Below are 18,823 nucleotides of genomic sequence, written 5' to 3' on the forward strand. Positions count from 1 at the left end.
TTAAAACAGCCGGACAAAACAAGGACAAAGAAAAACGAGAGAGAAGACAGCGCTGTTTTTTGTCTGATGTATACTTTTTTCTTGTTTTTGGTCGCGCTGTTTTAAACCAAGATGTTGAATATCTTGCATATATTTAAATTCCATTACTTTTATTTTGCGCCTAGAAAATGTTCTTAATATGTTGCCACTGTAGGAGAAATCATTTCATTATACCCACATTCAGAGTCCTGATCATTTTGTAGTGATCTTAGTATATGACAAAAGGGATTGCTGAATAGCACGTATTTTTCTGAATAATCAATGAAGGCTTTTTGCCAACATTCATTATGAAATATGATGCAGCCTCCATCGCAGAAGAAGTCGAACGTGAGATCGTAGCAACTTCCATTTGGTGATGTGGCTTCACGCTTAGGCTGGCCTGGAAAAAAAAATAGAAGATAATTTTTTTAATTAAATGGCACGTTGTGAGCTCGACACCATACGCACGGATCGGGTTTGAGTCAGGACTTGGCGTGTAGCGTTAACACCCAAAATTGCACAGTAAATAGTAATTAAAAAAAAAATGCCGCAAACAGCTATAATTGCAGTCAACAATAAACAACGTCAGCAATTAGACAAAACAAATAAAGACGACAGGAAATAAGTTTGTATCCGCGGATAATATAACCCGTTTAACCCTTTGCCTACCGCAACAACTTTTGAAAAAGAAAAACGATCTGAAAATACCGAATTTTTATGGGCCCTATAAATTTAATATTGAATACAAAGGCCAAAAACAAATGCCAAAATATTTATCATATTTATCACACTGAAGAAAAAAAAAGGGTCCAAAGGTTTGCTTCAGTGCATTACCGCAAGCAGTTCACATTACCTTGCACACGAACCTTCAAGCTGGGCGTAGCTGTACTACAGACAGTTCACATCACATTGCACGAAACGTGAACGGAAAACGTGGAGGGGCTGGCGGGGGATTTTTTACATTGATTCTAGTCCATGCCGACACTCCGACACGATGTCCTCCTCGAAATCGGAGTCGTCTGAGCTCAAATCCAATAACCCAGTTGCATTGCTCTCGCTGTTCGATGAAAGGTTCATTTCCTCGTCTTCTGAATCTTAAGAAACGTCACAATATCTTCGTTTTCGCCCCAATTTTGAAGCAAGATCGTCGCCACGAACGCAGCGACCAGAAGTTGACGTCGTAATTTTTAAATCCCCTGTTGCCTGCGTTAGAACAATTTTCTGCTAATTCAAAAATTTTCGCCACCTTGCCATTTTGTTTTACCATTTAAACTTGAATGTTTAAATGTGAAATCGATATTCACTCCGCACTGCAAAAAAAGTGAGGCTATAAAATCCCCTTGCCATCAGTTAATAAGAAATTATTTAGTTTTCTCTCGCTTTCTGCCACCATTCACTTAATCTTTGCTTGGTAATCTCTGCAGTCTTGAAATCCACCCTTCCTCCGCTATATTTAAAATCCATTAACTTTATTAAATCTATGTTGTCTTCGGTAGGCATGGGGTGAAGCCCTTTACAGTAGAGCATCGAGTGCTCAGCCGTCTCGTTTTTATTTCCGTGAAGCGCCATCTATCCACGGGAAAGCTCACTAGAAACACGTGGACTAGCCCAGTTCGTCCATCATCCATGGTATAGCGTGTTGGAGCCCGGATCAACGTGGACGAGCCCAGCTCGTCTTCGGGGGGAGCGGTACAGAGAGTGTGGACGAACTCAGGTCGTTCACGGTAGGGAAAGGGTTAAAAGTGTCCGCACCAAAAGCTGCTGGGTCAACTATCTGACTTTGCCGCTGTTTGAGCACGTGCACTGAGCTCATCTTAAAGACGAGTCCTGCGTCAGCTGTCGGCAAAAACTCGGATTAAATCACACGCTTTGTGCCCGAAAAATGGTGACGGCCAGTGCTGCTGGGGTGAACTTTTTGAAAATAGTGTATGCGCTGATCATTTAAGGTTCTGGTATGATCCGACGTTGAGTGTAGCAAGCGCGGCGTAGCGCAGCGTAACGCAGCGTAGCGCAGCGTAGCGCAGCGCCAAAGATACTGATTGGTCGTAGATATCGAGTTCTGCTCGCCGGCCAATCAAGCGCGCGCGTTCTGCGCTACGCTGCGTTCGCTTCGCTCAACGTTGGACCATAACAGAGCCTTTCGACAAAGGCCGTCGAATGCCCACAATGTAGCCAGGTGAAGACGCCATTGAGCTTTCTGGTTCATGGATGTTGGTGGCGGAAGTTTTCCACGTTCACGCCCCGAATAAAAACGAAAGGAAAAGGTTTTCTATATAGTATTTGCGCGTAACCTTCTGACCGTCTTGAATGGCCTACCTTCTTGTTTGGGCATTTTCCTCATATCCCGGCATTGGAAGTTGATACCATTGCAAGCAACTGCCACTCGTTTTTCTACTGTTTCCCCCATATTTCTAATAGCTTACTCCAGGTTTTAATATTATATACTTTCTGTTTCCCATAACCCACACAAAAACTACGTAGAAATTGAAATAATTACAAGAAGTATCTAAGAAATAAACAGTAATCTATAACCCGCTTACACTTCAACTTACAGGGTAACAAGAGATCGCGGTTTCGAAACATGCTCTCGCTGAACAAGCACCTACGTCAATCATGGTACGTCTCAAATTAAGGGAAGAGCGCCAGCTTTCCCGCGTTTTTCAAAAGTTACTTATGAACTAGGCCTTGGCTTTGAATTGGGGGAGTCTTCAAGCAAGAGAAACAAACCGAGCACAATATGTAAGTCTTGCGACCACAAGGAAAGATTAAAAGGAACTAACTGTAATTAAGAACAAATACCAGCACCGCAGCGCGCACATCAAGCGCCCGCGAACGAATTATATTAGGCTGTTACACGCAAATCTTTACCAGCTAAGATACGCCATTTTATTGTTTTCAATTGCCGCGCTGCGACGTTATTAGGAAAAAGAAAAGCTTGTAAGTTTAGTCGTAGCCTCCTTTGCATTGACAAAACCTGGCACATTGTCACGTGACGCGGGCGCCAAAAAGAAAAAGGGAGAGCGGTAGACAAGAGTCGTGTAGCGGGCGCCCCGCTGCGGCGAGACGCCGAAACACACTTGTCCCGAGCGATGGAATGTCCGCTCGAGCTTCTCGCGTCCCTCGGGCTACCGCTTCTTTTCTCTTCTGGTTTTAAGAACATGTTTCGGGTCCTCCCCGCTGCAAAGGTGTGTGCTGAATACCAGACCCCCGGAGAAACGCTCTGTGCTACCAGATCCTCGCGTTTCAAATCTGCGAAGGGGCACGCTATGGCTCCGCCATCGAACTGCCAGGTTTTGTAGGTATAGAGGAGGCTACGGTTTAGGTAATCTGAGAACATTTAGTTGCTTCAGGTTAATGATAGATAAGTGTGAAAGGTACATAATATAGTTGCATTTTATCGATTGTTTATAATAAAACCTTGGATAATAATTTCATAATATATCATAAAGTACGATCTAACAAAAATGAGGAAAAGGGTAACTATTTCAAGGGTTGTATACAACTAAACATGCGCATATTTTAAAAACGAAAACAACACTATATATACCAAAAATACGTTCAATCGTTTTAATTTACTCGTCTACATGAGGAACAATATGTTACACAATAAACCAGAATTATAGTTTGAATGGAAACATTTTAGTATCGAGCGCCACTTGCATATTATCAGCGACTTCGTATTCCTGGTAAGTTTGCACCGGTTTATGTGTATCGCCAAATGTTGGATACAAAATAGCTTAACGGCGTCTATTTAAGCTAATATTAACCCCTGTGCGTCCACAGAAGTTATTCAAACAAACATGACACTGTAGTAAACCACATCAAAACCATAGTCGCACTCAGTACTCAAATATATAAAAAAAATAAAGGAACTTGCACGCTGCTCTAGCATGAAACACATGCGAAGGGTTAAGTAAATCACTGGAGAGCACATAGAAGCTCAAGAACAGCATTGTTAGTCGACGGATGGCCCGTTGACAACCTGGCAATTGAACTGTGAATAATGAATTCATAAATATTTGCTGCATTCACGGTTCTCCTCCCGGCGACAACTGGTTCGCGCACAACACTTGCCAGAAATCGTGCGATGACGATGTTGGCGTTAATTATTACTACAAGAAATTATAAGGTACGTACCCACATGCATATTATTTTCAATATTATAATCCTTTTGTTTTACAGCTTGAACAAATTCTGTTTTTGAGTTCCTGTAGCACAAGATGGGAAAAATCACTACGTGTACAAATCTTGTTCACACTTAGAGTCCGACGTACAACCTCGAGTTTTCTGCAGGGAAGATAATCCTCTTAGCGCTCACCTCTCGTAAGCTGCGAGCGGAGCCAAGTTGGGGCGAGGTAGAAAGTTGAGAGGGTATAGGAAAGGAGGAGGCGTGCGAAAGTGTAACGCGCGAAGTTTACGTCGGCTATGAAGGACGCTCGGTATAAATTTTCAAAAAATAACAACGTTTCTTAAACATTAACTAACATTAGACAGTTTTAGTATAGCGTTGCTGGCTCTTACGTACGCAGTACGCAACAGTATAGCGTACGCCAAAAACGACCTGCTCAAACCGAATTCAATTGTGCGTTACGTTTCCGAGTGAACACCTCGCGTGATCTTGGTTAGATTTGCGCGTGCCGTAGCGTTCCGCGTGCTTCTCATTTCCATGCTTCTCAAAAGAAATTTTGAAAACGATAACGTGTCTTATGTTTTATTTCAAATTAAACCAAGCCGCAGCTGCCTCGTCAAGCGCGCTTTTCTGCGGGGTATCGGGAGGCTAAGAGTACGAGTGCGCAGCCAAATTCGATCACGGAGCCTCAGACAATCGTTTGGGGGAAACTTCACCTTTCATCAATGCTGTCGCGCAATGAAATCCATGACCTAATGATGTGCGGTGCATAGCGACCACTTCGGCGGTTTCTTGAAGAATCGTTAGTCCGTCGGCTATGAACTGTACGAAGAGGCTTAGCGTTGAGCAGATCGCAGCGTTGACGTGCACTGCGAGCGGTGAAAATTTTCACTGTGCAATCCTTCAGCTGCACGGCGATCTGATTCGACCGCGGTAGGTCCCGGAAAGAATTGCCGAGCAGAGCACCACGCAATTTAACGTCACACTGAACTTCGAGAACACCACGTCGTCCTTGCTGCGCCAGTCGAGGTAACCGCCATCTTGAAACTAGCGCTCTCGTTGGGCTTGAGATCTCTCGAGAGGTTCCTGCAAAGCCTGCGAGCCCGCAACGCAAGATCCCCAGCGTTGCGTGCGTACGCAATATGCTAGCTCTCCTACTGCGTTCTGCGCATGCGCGCTCACGACCCGCAAGTTTCTTGCGTACGCAAAGCTATAGCGTACGATCCACTAAAACTGTCTATTATCTTTCACGCTTTTTGTTTTAAGGCCATAGTAAGATATCTTCTAACCATTGTCAATTTAGCCTATCTCAAATTCATAAATCAGTATGTGATAGACTTGACTCGTTCTCGGTTCAAACGCCTAACTTGAAAAAAAAATATTTAACAGTTTGCTCATTTTCAAATATGTGAACTGAACCTATCAAAAGGGCTTAAACTGAATTTCTTCTGTGTGTCAAATACGGGCAAGGGAAAAAGAAAGGTTTCTCAAGTTTAATCTTTTTTTATCTTTCCGTAGGGAAATTAAATTAAACCTGACATTAAAATTGTTTTTCATTATAAAGAAAAAAGAAAAAAAAGAACGTTGTATTTTAGCCACTGATCTCTATTTTAGTAGGCTGGATCGCGGATCGGGAGCCCGTCGGTGTCGCCACCGGCGGCCATTGCTTGACACCAGGCAATACACGCAAGTCAATGGAAGAAACGCACAAAAGTAAGAATATTGAAGCATGTACGCTGTGCTCGAAGGCGAATATTTTATGGTGTGCTGCGATCCTTATGTCGGGAGTTTGAAGATCGAATCGGTATTTGTCGAACGCCGATTAAAAAAATCAAACGTACCGGAGCACCTACGGCTGAACTGGCAAGTTTGCTCTCGTAGTGGAGTGAACAAAGGAACTTGCCGTCAATAAGACCGTCTTTAGGGAAGCTCAGAAGTTGATGAATGACAAAGAAGTTCTATCACGATAGCGGCTTTCCGGGAGTGAGCGAATTCCGCGTAGCAAAGCCTTCGAGCTTGTCGTCTGCTAAACCGAACTCAACGAAACCGCCACCGAATCCGCGTTAACTCTAGGTAACTCTCGCCTCATTGAGCTGCATTACAGTGTAGTCACCCTCGACCATAAAATATTTATTTATAAGAACTGGGAGGGCCGTCAGTTTTAATGTTTGTACGCAAGCTATTTGACGGGTTTATCGAAAGGCATCCAAAAAGTTTCAGTGCCGACAACGGCTTAAAAACGGAGGAAACTGCACTTTTTCTCGTTCCTCCCATTGACTCTCATGCATTGGCTGGTGTCAATCAACGGCCGCCGATAGCGACACTCGGCCCCAGCTGCCGAGGCCGCGGTCCGCGATCCAGCCTACTATAATAGAGAGCGATGTGCGCGGCCAAAAGTGTCGCTCTGGTCAGCTTTCCACGATTGGCCAAACCATGGGTATATGAGCACGGTCAGAATGTCAACTTTGACGGTGTTAGTTTCGGATTGCGATGACTCCTAGCTTCCACTGTGCTTTCTAAACGCACCATCGAACTCGTCGTCGCACCCGATGGTAAGTAGCTAGAATAACAACTGGTGACGTCACGGCGAGGCAAATCCCAGTCGTGACGTCACGGAGGGAAACCATAAGAGGGAGCCACCGAAACATCTCGGCGCTAATACTATCCAAGGGGGGATCGGTGGCCGAGTGGACACCAGCTCGGAGCACGTGGAGCGAAAGCTCGCGCTGCAGAGCCCAGGGATCCTAGGTCACCCCTGCCCGTTTCAATCTGAATGAGCAGCGTACCGGCGTGCGGTCATGTATCCCTAGTGCGTGCACGCTAAAACACCAGTCTAGCGGTTGTAATGCACTGTCTAAATTACTCATCTACAACGAGTGACTCGTCGCAACTTTGAAATGGTTGACCAACAACACGTGGTATAAATATCTGCACCAGCTCCATTATTATTCTTCAATACCATATAAAATTAACTAGACACAGACATGTGAATTAGAACGGAGAAACTGTTTTTCTAAACTATGCTACAAACACAAAATTCTTAGCCCTTAAAGGTTTGTATATGCTTGCAACTATGAATGTGCCAGGTATGCGAAAACGCTATATTCGAGAAAGGACAAATAAGACTGGTTCACATAAAGATGATTATTTGTAAGATCGTTCTTGTAAATTCTTGCCAGCTCCCAGTGGGAGCCGGCAACCTATGTCTATCTTCACATTCAGTAAATGGCCCTTTTTGGTCTTTTTACACAGAACGGTGGGTGTCTTTTAACCGTATTTTGATCTTGCCTTAGTGAAACAAATTTTCTTTTATTTTCGCTGCCTCATGAGTATGGTAACATTCATGCTTTCAGTATGCGCGGATTATACACCTGAAAGAAGGGGTGCAATGATTTTCGGGATTTGGTCAGTTAACTGCAAGAATTAGTGACACCTATGGAACGAAGAACACCAAACCCTTTTACTTTGAGTGCGCTCATTTTTATTTAATAAAAAAAAATCCAAGGTCGCTGCACACCTCAACTCTCACCCCGTATTTTCAGTGACGTCACTTGTAGTAGCACCTTGTCTCCCGTTAGGTTGGAAACCGAGCGCACCCTCTGCGATTCCCCAATGTTTAAGGTAGAGCATCGCCGAAGGTTGCGGCTTGCGATCGACTCAAAAATCTTCACCAAGGGAATGACGCCAATTTTAGCAGCGGATGGGGACTGGTTTTGTTGACTTATCTGTGCTCCCAATGACGGGACACCGTCACTCCCATACCTGCGACACCCGGCTACAGATCGGCAAATAATGCGTTGTTGTTTTTGTTTTTGCGTTTACACAGCGGAATCGGACAATTCCAGGAAAAGAAAGCGCGTTTTCTCTCGCTTGCGCCGAGTCAGACATATCGACGTAATGCGGGGAGCAAATTGTGTTCCAAAATGCGTCGCTGACACAGCGGAACAATAGAGGAGCATGCCAATCAAAAGGCAACATTGCCCGATGTTGGGAAGAAACAAAATCACTTGTGCGGGTTTCGGGAGCAAACAAACGTACGAGGCATGCAAGAAACAGACGAACTTCCACGTTGTATAAGGCGATTCAGAATCGAGACACATACTTACTGTGGTGTTACAATAAAGTGACCTGTGTCATATACGTATTGCGTAATTGAAGAGCATACGAAAATCATATGTCGAAAATATGTAGATAAAATGAACCGTACTGAGCGGATGATACAATCGCTACATAGCCGCCCAAAAGACAAGATCTCTGACGGCGTCGTGCTTCGAGGTTTGAGTCTCACAATTACCCTTTCAAGTGTGCTACTCCACCACATCGCCTTGTCTTTTCGACGTTTCCTATTTGTTCTATGGGTGCACCGAACGGAGTTGAAGGCAAACCGGAGTGTTCTGGAAGCATATGCCGCCGTGTGGAACGCGGTACGAAAATTGCTGGGACGTGGCACGCGCTTGTGGTCCTCCAGAGGTTCTCTCACTCTTTGTCTCGCCACGTGTACATGCATGCATGATTTCTTGTTTGGGAGCTTTAGAAACATAATAACAACATTTGCGGGACTCAAAGGCCACGCTTGAATATATCACGGCTCGCTTTCATCTAATGGTCTCTAAAGAGAAAATAATCGAGCACAATCACATGTAATAAACTTACTAATAAATGATTTAGTACGATTCATTCATCTGCATACTTTTTATTCTTTCTTCGTTAGAGACAATGCAAGGTGTTGAAAATGTCCCGAAGATCGTATTTGATACAGGTTTTGTTAAAACATATCTTGTCAGCCTTTCTTGACTCCATTTGCGAAGCTTCCATACAGTTTTGGTGTTGCGAGAAAGCCTCATTTCCTTTTTTTTCATTTTTGTATAAGCGATGTTTGCTTCATGTTTTTTAATCTGTCCGCATAAAATAACAATTTGCGTGTTCTCGCAGCCTATACAATAGTGTTGAAATGTATTTTTGCCATGTTTATTTACAATGGCGCAGCTATATATGCTGCGCGCAAGTGCATATGCGCCGCTCAGACGCTGTAACTATTCTAATATAATAATGATCCTATCTTGGTTATGAGAGGACTTTTCGAACTTCTGCATTCATCCTATAGACCGACACGCGGAGCGGCTCTGTTTACCAACACGGCCGGAAGGCCGCGCATGCGCGGTAGCTATGTGGGCAAAAGCAGCCCGGCTGTCCGTGTTTTCGCCATTGCGCTCTATGGCGTGCGCTCGTTGTTAACGTTGTAGGGACGCTTGTATCTTTATTTGTGCGTCGTATTTCCTCATAACGTATGTCGTATGCTATGCCCGACTATTTGAGGTCGTTGCCCGAGCCCGAACGGTAGCGGTATCGAAACAAACTGTGCGTGGACAGCGTTGCCTACGAGGATCCGTACGCCGTAAACAAGGCCTGCTGGACTTCCGACGTAAGGTTGCTGCCACGGAAGTCGACGGCTCAGGTCGTCGTTTATTTAGTTTTTTCGCCAAGCCAGTTCACGGCCGACACGGTGCAGGCGTACAAGTCTCTCGAGGTCTACGATTACATTGAGTCGGTTTCCGCACTGCCGGCGGGATCGGCAGACTGTGGGTCTGCGGAAGTGTGTGTATTCATTAATTGATTAAATACACAGAGCGTCTTCAAGTCAAGGTATGATATTTTTCATACCCTCATGACCACAAGGCATTACAACCAGTAAAGTTTGTCCGTTCTGCAGTCTTGGCGGTAGCAGGTTACAAGTAACGGCATTACCAGGAACGCGTTACTTTTTTCAGTAACGTAGTAACCTACTCGTTGCGTTTTCGGCACAGTAACGGGTAACGTACTTCCGTTACTATTTCAAGTAACGTAGTTACGTTAGTCGTTACTACTTCCCAAGTCTTAAAGAAATTACCCTTCAATTGTTTCCGTGTTTTGGGCGTCAAGCCATGTTTTTCTTTGCGTTTTTTCTCGTATGTATTTAGGTGAAACCGTGAAAAGAGCTAAAGTAATTATGTTCAGTTTCTGCATGAACATAATGTTTCTTGATATATGACCTGTATCGTCAAAACCGTAAAATATGTTACATAATAATTTAAAAAAGTAACGCAGAAGTAACGTGCCTTATTTGTTATCGGTAGCGGCAACGCGTCCTTTTATTTTTAGATAACGTAGCTCAGTAACGCGTACCTTTGATTTGCAAGTAACGAGTAACGTATTTCGTTACTTTTTTTTTGGTAACGCCGCCAACAGTGCCGTTCTGTCGTCGATCCCCTTCTGCTCGGTAGCACGGCCGCATCGAGCCTCCGACGAGCGCTTGGGGGGGCTGCCCGGGTGCGTTGTGCGCGAACACCGTGGGAACAAAATCCGGGTGGTCTCGATCAGACAGCGGTTTCCCTGCGCATAAGCAAGCGTCGGGACGGAGATTGAAATGGAAGCCGCACTTGCCTTCAAGAATAGTGTTTGCCGCACAAACGGTCGTTCGCGCGAGGCGATTCTTTTCGATCCACGGATATTATCTACCTTCTATGTCCTTCAGAGTCTCCCGGGAACTTGTGGAAACTCACTCCGCCGCTTTTCTTGCACATTTCGGTGCAATTAACGGCAACACAGCTTCGCCGCATGCTGAAATGCTATGACGCCCATGCGAAACGTGCGCGCTTTTGCCCACACCCCCCGGCTCCGGCGCGATCGCAGCGCCGCCGCAGCTCCGTGACGTCAAGCCCGCGTGTCGGTGTATAGTTAAGCCTCGGTATACAGTTCGAAATAGAATATATACCAAATTATTGGTTAAAATTAAATTAATTCAAGCACGCGATCGTGCTACAGCGAAGCTCGTGGGTGCTTATCGGTTTTTGAAAAGGCAACGAACCCTTCAATGACTGGTTGGATATTTTAATAAAAATGTCTATCCTAGGGAAATTGTGAAGCAATGAACATACTTACATTGTTCCAGAGTACGTGTCGTACCATTTCGATGTGTATTTAGCGCTCTTCAATGTGTAATTGAGGTCACTTGTTTGCACTTGAAGACAAGTCATGTCTTCGTAATGCATTTCGGTCCCCGACCCGCTACTATAAATGAGATAATAGCTCTGGTTCGCCATACGCCTGATTGTCTGAAATATATATATAAATGTTTCTTGTTATTATTTTACGTCAATTAAGCGCTGTTCTCAGGTATAGCTGGGTATGCATTGATAAATCCATAATGTGAAGACGCTTCTACTCAAAGCTAAGCTAAACGTAAGAGGACTATCAAATATTTTTTTTTGCGTTCATAATAAATTGGGATGAAGATCGTGAAAACGCACACTCCACTCTCATCCATGCAGTCTACGAGTGAAAACACATCATTGATTCTCCAGAAGAATAAAGGTGGCAAATCAAGACTCGACGTAAAAAAAAAAAAAAAATACCGAAAAGGCTTAAAAACCAATATTCATGCTTGTAAAAATAACATTAATACACATAAAATGTCCGAAGAAACAAACAAAAAGGCAATATTGATATTAAGTAACACAAATGGCAGAGTTGATTTACCTTCATTCAGCTTTTTTTTTTATTATAAGCATCACGTCTTACTGTTTTGCCACGTGGGAAACCAGTATATCAAGCCGCTGCCAACAAACTGAAACTGCATTCTTTCCAAAGATTAAAACTTCTACACATCCTCGAAGGCTTGGATTTCGTCCAAATATAACGCAAGACGTTAGTGAAAAAGAAAAATTAATAACATATTGTAAGTAACGGTTCAGGTTATAACATTTTGAGGCAATCGGCAATTTTTTTTCACTGCGCAATGAGGTTTGTTTTCCGCAGGGGCATTATTCGGGAACATGTATTCACAAGGTCATCCGGCAGCCATCTCCTCACTATTATAAAGAGGATCTCGACTGAAGCAGCAATCGCTTTATAGGCAGGAAGATGGCTAATATCGTTACGAAAATCGATGTCCTCGATGAATATAAATCGTACCTTCCACGCATCCTGCATCGCACCAAGGTTTTCTCTGTTCAGGTCAGGATTGTTGTCCGGCGGTTTCTTCCAACTTTCAAACTCTACGTCGGCGTACGCCGCAGAAACGCTTAGAGAGAACACCAAATGTTTCAGGGCCAGCATTGTTGACGACCTCTGAAAAGTAGTTGCAGTATGGGCAGGCGTATTCGCTTTATATCGCTTCACCGATAACGTAATTTGTGGAAGAATCGAAATTTGTTTTTCTTTTTTGTTAGTAAAAGAAGCACTCCCTTGTGTGCAGTTACAAAAGTCACGATCTCCCAGCATTTTTTTCGGATTAGGTGGGTGTGTCTCTTTTCATTTTGTCAGGAATGAATCCCCCGCTTGCAAGCAGAGATGGCAAATTACTTTCAAAAATTAATTAAATTACATTACTAATTACTTTTCTGCAAACAAAAAAAAATGTTATTAAATTACATTAGAATTTACCGCACACTAAATGTAATGGCATTACATTACAATTACTTTCCAGAAGTAATGAAGTTGCTGTGAAATTACATTGACATTACTTTTGAACACCTTGAGGTAGTAATTCGTGCTCATTTTATTTACAGTATACACCAACTCAGTGTCTACAAAGCAAGCCCTCGTTTGCCCACACAGCGCGTGCCCCGGAACCAGATCCGGGAGAAGCGAGGCGCTGCGCACGCGCAGTACCGAGAGCAGCGCCAACGCCGTGATGTGACGTCATAGAGCTGAGTTGGTCTATATGTACCAAAACTCAGATCTTCCTGTTTATGCCGCAACAACCTTATGTGCCTCAAAGTGAACCATATTCAACAGTTTTTTTTACTGGCGCGCACGGCATAAGTGTTAAACATTATGAATAGCGTCTTTAAATGTCACTCAGAAAGACAGTCGACTCACCGGTTTCGCTGTTCATTCAACGGTGAAGATGGTTACTAAAACGGTGATATGTTTCTGTCTTCCTGATTTATAAGTTGTAGTCCGAGTCAGCTTTTTAAGCCCGGCAATGGCAGCTGGTCCTTAGTCGTCATGTGAAACGTTTCTTCCAAGGGCCTATTCTTGGTCATTCCTTTCAAGGAGCATTTTTCCCAAACACCCGAAGGGCTCAAGGTTTCGTGCATTATCACACAAAGTGCATGTATAGTTGTTAAGCAGAAGCGTCGCTAGTTGAGGAGTGGCGAGAGCTTATAAATTGTGTACTTTCCCAACAAACGGTGGGCGATATCTGCCTGTAGGCTTATTCCCGAATAAACTTCCCAAGGGAAGGCAGCGAGGCATACCGCGAGCGGCACCTGCTTTGCTGGAGGACTCAGGAAACGGTTTGAAGTTTTGCAAGCATTAGGAATTACCTACATATTGTGGTCGCTTTTGTTCACAATGGTCGAAGTTTACGGTTTGACCTTGCTTTACGAAAGTATAAGGCTGGGGATCTGATTTTCCTGTCCTCTCAGGTGTTAAATTTATGTTTAACTCACTGGTGATGTGCCCGTCGCCTTGTAGCCAATGAACCGTTCATCCCTAAGCAGGCGCACAGTCAGCTTAGGAATGAATGGTGGAAGCTACGTATTTGTTGCAGCAGTCACATGTCTATCGTCCGCCACGTAACAAAGCTCTCTTTCATACCCCCGCACAGAGAAAGGGACAGGTGATGAAAGGTAGGTGTTTAATTGGATTGGTTAGCTTGAGCTCCCACCGCACTGTCAGCTTAGGGATGAACGAAGTGTGATATCGTCCTGATGACGGGATCGACGCCGTGAATCTGTCGTGCCTGGTGTTCTTAAGCCGCTGGCTTTCAGCGATGTCTAGACGTAAGCTTTTCTCCTTCGCCTTTTCAACCCTCCTTTGTGCGTCTGTCCAGCTGTTCGTACAAGGGTTTGTGCCCAGGTCGCCATCGCTTATTTCCTCCGATGGTCTTTCACACCATTTCTCCATGCAAAATATGTTAATATTCTTTTTTTAAAGCTCGCAGACGAACTTTTTAATTTAGGACAAATGTAATTTCAAAGTAAGGAGTAATTTTTTTTTAAAATACTGCCTGAAAGTAATTCATTACATTACTAAATTACTAGTCTAGACAAGTGATTCATAACATAACTCATCACTCCAAAAAGTATTTTAATTACCGTAATTACATTACAGCAATGTCATTACTGCAATCTCTGCAGTTGCAAGGGTGTTCTATACCCTACGACCCGGCATGACATCATGCGCAGCAGCAACGCCTAAAAAATAACTCAGTCCCAGACTGCCTTGCGAACTGACGCTGCTCTCATCGTTTGCTCGCCGCACGGTCGGCTCGATTGGCCACGTGAGGCTTCGACTACGTCTGCTCCGTGCCTGTGATATCTTTTGTCTGCCCATTGTTAAGGCTGGCTTTCGATGCGATCGCGGCACACAATAAAGTGTAATTGCTGTTCTGCGAAATGGCGAATTTAATGAGATTTTGATATTTGTTGAGCATGAATCGCTAAACACTTTCCATGTGCAGTTTATTCATCCCAGAAAGGAATGCTTTATTGTCCTGTCTTCTCCCACGAGCCCATCTGTTCTGCACCAGTGTTGACGAAACGGCGCTCCTGGAGCGCATTCCTTTTACGAGGAATGGAGGAACGCCGCCCTTCCATCTTGCACCGGTGAAACTGGAACCATTACATTTTGAAAAAAAAAAAAAAAAAAACTGCAGAAGGAACGCATATTTTTATATATATATTTCAATATTTATTTTGACCTATAGCGGAGATTTGTTGTCGGTGATAGGTTAAGAGTTAAGTGGGATCTCCTCCCTTTTTGTTCCACATTAGCAGAGCGAACGCTTGAGAGGTGGCTACTTTCTCTCCAGCGTTCGCTCTGGTAAAGTGGAGAGAGATGAGACCTACTTCTATTTCACTCTTAACTTGACACGGACTATAATCCTTTTTTTTTATTATCCCCAACATCAATCACAGATTTCAAGGAATTAGGCGGTGTCCGAAACGTACTCGAATACAAAGAACTGGAACAAATGTGACCTGACGTTGCGATGTTTCCTAACCAACTCGTTTGAACACTTCTGACAATTCGATACGTAGTTTGACGTGCATATATTTTCACTTGTTTGCTTTATTTTATTTACGCATTATCTAGCACAGTACTTGAGTTAAAGGGACCATGAAATGACCTTTTTACTTTTGCCACATTTACATTAAACCGTCAGTGTTCACTGAATGCCGAACAGGCATCCGTTTTCGTCTCGGTTTATTAACTTCTACACAAAGAATAATGAAATATGGACTTTTTCTTGCTCTCCAACTGACCGCAAAACAAGCTGCGGCGTAATTTTGACGGTCGTGACGTACCTTGTTTCCGGAATCAGAAGTTCTTTCGGCAGTAGGAAAATGGGAGCGTTAGCGGCAGTTAGCGGCGGCGAGTTGGCGGTGTGCCGGTACGTTTTACTGCGCTGATGGCTTGAATGGCACCGATGTATTTTCTGAATCGGCGCCTCTCATCGCCGCGATAGCCATGGACACATTGCAGCTGAGCGAGATTCAATGAAATATGTTGCGCTACAGCGACAGCATGGGACTAGTCCCATACGCCGGTATGCCTGTTGAGAAGTGCGGCGAGTCTTCCGGTGAAGACTCTAGAAGTCAACCCAAATGTCATTGTTGGTGAAAGACGGCCCGTGTCAGTCGTTTGCAAAGCGACGTAGATAGAGACAAATGGCCGCGGCGTTTCTCGCGGCCTTGGAGATGCAAAAGCGAGCCGACGTTAAAAAAGATACGTTTGAATTACAACAGCGCGGCAAGAGTAACGTAAATACCTGTTCACACTTGGAGCGGACGCGCGCGTTTGATGGAAGGGCTGTATTCGCGCTGTTGGTAAGCGCTTCGGGACCGACCTTTTATGGTTGCAACTCGGTACTGACGCGACACTCGGCGAAGGAAGGTTGGGCTGGCATTGCACGTAGCTCCCAGCTCGAAAGTCACGAGCAGTCTGTCAGAATAAAAATGGCAAACTAATAACAAAGTGTACATACCGTGTTACGAAGGTAATCCATACGGCGTTTATTTGAGCTCTTTTATTACAAAAAACAAGAAGATAGAATCGACGAGAGTCCCTTTTCGACGACAGTGTTCGCAAACACTGCCTCGGAAACCAAGGGGAACTGATTGACCTCACCCCTTAATCTAAAATTGAGGTCATCGATCAAAATACGGGAAGGGTCCACAAGGGTCGCGCGGGCATATTCCATTCAGCACGTCGGCCGGTCGTGGGCAGACTGTCTTGGCCAAGTACCGTCGAAGCAACGCTGCGCCGAGTCGGAGTGCTTGCTAGGCCTATATTCTGCGCAGATCGCTTGGTCGGCATCGGTAGATTCGTCGCCGTTGTAGCTTCTCTCGGGCGTTTGTGGATCCAGCGCTCTTGTTTGTCGTGGTCTGTTTCAAGTACTTTTTCCTTGCTGCTTGAAGTCGGGACGCGCGAGAAGGACACGTAAAAAAAAATAAACATTCGTTGGTCGTGCTGATTTGATCGTTAAAAGTGCGAAAAACAGCTCCGGAGCTAGCTTTTAGCTTCGTTTACCTCACGTTAGATGGCGCTTGGCTCTCAGCATTATCAAATTTGGCAGTTTTCGCCACACATCCCTATTTATGCGACAAAATGTGGATCTGAATATTATTTAACAAAACTTTTAGAAACATTCGCCGGCTATTTATTGTTTACAATCTCGGTGCTGGTGAGGTAGGCTCTTACCCAATAAGCGACGTGGATTCGGCTGACGTGCTCCGTTTCCGCGGATGCATCGCAGTGAAAACGCAGAGAGCTTTCGAAGGAAAGAAGGCGCAAAAGAGTCCAGTTTTCTTTTAAAAGTTCTATAGCGAATATTTTTTTTGGCTCCCTATTTTTGTGTTTTTGTGTTTCTTTTCACACATTTTACGACGTGTGGTGGATGAAATTCGATTTTAAAATCATTTCATGGCCCCTTTATATACGCAATTGTGCAATTAATTGAACGACACTTTCCATTTTACAAATGCAACTGGAACGAATTCCTTTCGAACCATTGTAACTTGTGACGGGAACTCGTTCCAAGATTGAGAAGGAACGAGAAAAGAATTTTCGTTCCTGTCTTGGAGGAACTTGTGCAGCACTTTCTTACACGGTATATTTTTCTGTTATGTGTAACCAACTAGCCTGTCAGTTGGATCTAATATTTTCTTCAAAGGAACGCATTTAGGCGCAAAAACAATGCGTAAACACATATATACAGAATGCTTAAGCGAAGGCTGAAAAAATTCTTGAAAATAGAGTATTCGAGGTAAGACAATAATTCCCTCGGCACGGCATTACCTGTGGTGGCGGACGTCAGAAAAGGCGCAATACTTATAATTAGTTTGTTAATTAATTAAAGCATGACTAATTCAATTTTTAACATTGAAAATAGACATATGGTTCCAATTGGAGACTTGCTGAGCCTCATCGAAAACCACTAAATTAGTGATTTTCATAACGACGTTTAGCGCGTGAGAAGCGTAGCCGTGCGCTAAAGTTGCCCCTCGTGGAGCAGGCGCGCAAGAACCTACTGCCACAAAGCCCTGTATTGGACAGCGCACCAGCGGACTTCGCCCCTTCAGAGCTCGTCTGACAGCGCTGCAACCGCCACGCGCTAACGCGTCGTCACATACTTTTTATTATTTTTTTATTTCGAGGGCATTTTCTTAGGTTAGTAAAAGAAAGAAGCGCGCAAAGCGTATTATGTAGGAAACAATTCAATTGGGTGTTTCTCAATGCGCTCTACAACTCTCCAATTCGGCTCTTAAACGAAAAAAGTAGATAATTAGTCTTAATTAGTAGCGAGTCCCGTGTATTTCGTGAATATTTGGGGTGAAAAACACGCTATTTATACAAATTACCATAAATTTACATGTTGAGTAACGGATAATTCATTCAAAAATCATGCGAGGTTGTAAAAAACGTGCTTTGCTTCGGTTATACACGCATAACCGTGTAGCCGACCTCGAACACACGCATCACCCCCCCCCCCCCCCCCCCCCCCCCCCCCGGCGACTGTATAGCATTGCCGGCTACGGAAGCACCCGAATGCTTGGGGACAGACCTAGAAAGGACCGTGGAGACAAATTCCGCGGAAAGAAACGTGTCACGGAGACAGATATACACCAAACGCAATTACGCCATGTCGCAGGACAGGGAGAACCCCGCGCTTACTGTGCTTGATGCCATTCATTCTGGTCGATGGCGATGCGGTTTTCCTTATGTCGCCTTTGTTTATATTTATTTTAGGGGTCTTGATAATTGTCTCTTACACACTCCAAATAAAGCTAGGGGTCTAATTACGCGTTCTAAACAGTTACCAAGGATATAAAAAGAGTGCCCTCGATCTGAACACGTGACATTGCAGTTGGTTTAGTTTTGGCTTCAACCCTTGAACTGCAAGCGAGGGTGCCGCCATTTCCCATGCACCCTCCTCGGAATTTACGGCGCTCCGTGGTGAGCAGTCTTGCTGAATCTGTAGGTCATCTTTAAGTTAGAGCTGACAGAGAAAATTTGGCCACGGCGCAACGCCGATGTACGCTAGAAGCTAGAGCTGGTTTGCTTTCGTTGTTTTTATCTGGTCGGAGAAAATCTGGCAACAAAGCACGTTTAACATGGCGCCGGTTAAGAATGCCGCGAACCACCCTAGGTTCGAATTCGAAAGGTTTCGGTATTTTCAAGCCGAAC

The 18,823-nt window shown here is 44.3% G+C and overlaps 1 pseudogene; it reads right to left on the minus strand.

The window, feature by feature from the left end:
* Positions 1–247: 247 nt before the first annotated feature.
* On the minus strand, positions 248–12,241 carry LOC115316481 (annotated as a pseudogene).
* Between the last annotated feature and the right edge of the window lie 6,582 nt (positions 12,242–18,823).

Source organism: Ixodes scapularis, unplaced genomic scaffold (genome assembly GCF_016920785.2).
Source record: "Ixodes scapularis isolate PalLabHiFi unplaced genomic scaffold, ASM1692078v2 PGA_scaffold5__190_contigs__length_132052651, whole genome shotgun sequence".
In the NCBI taxonomy this organism is placed as follows: Eukaryota; Metazoa; Arthropoda; class Arachnida; order Ixodida; family Ixodidae; genus Ixodes; species Ixodes scapularis.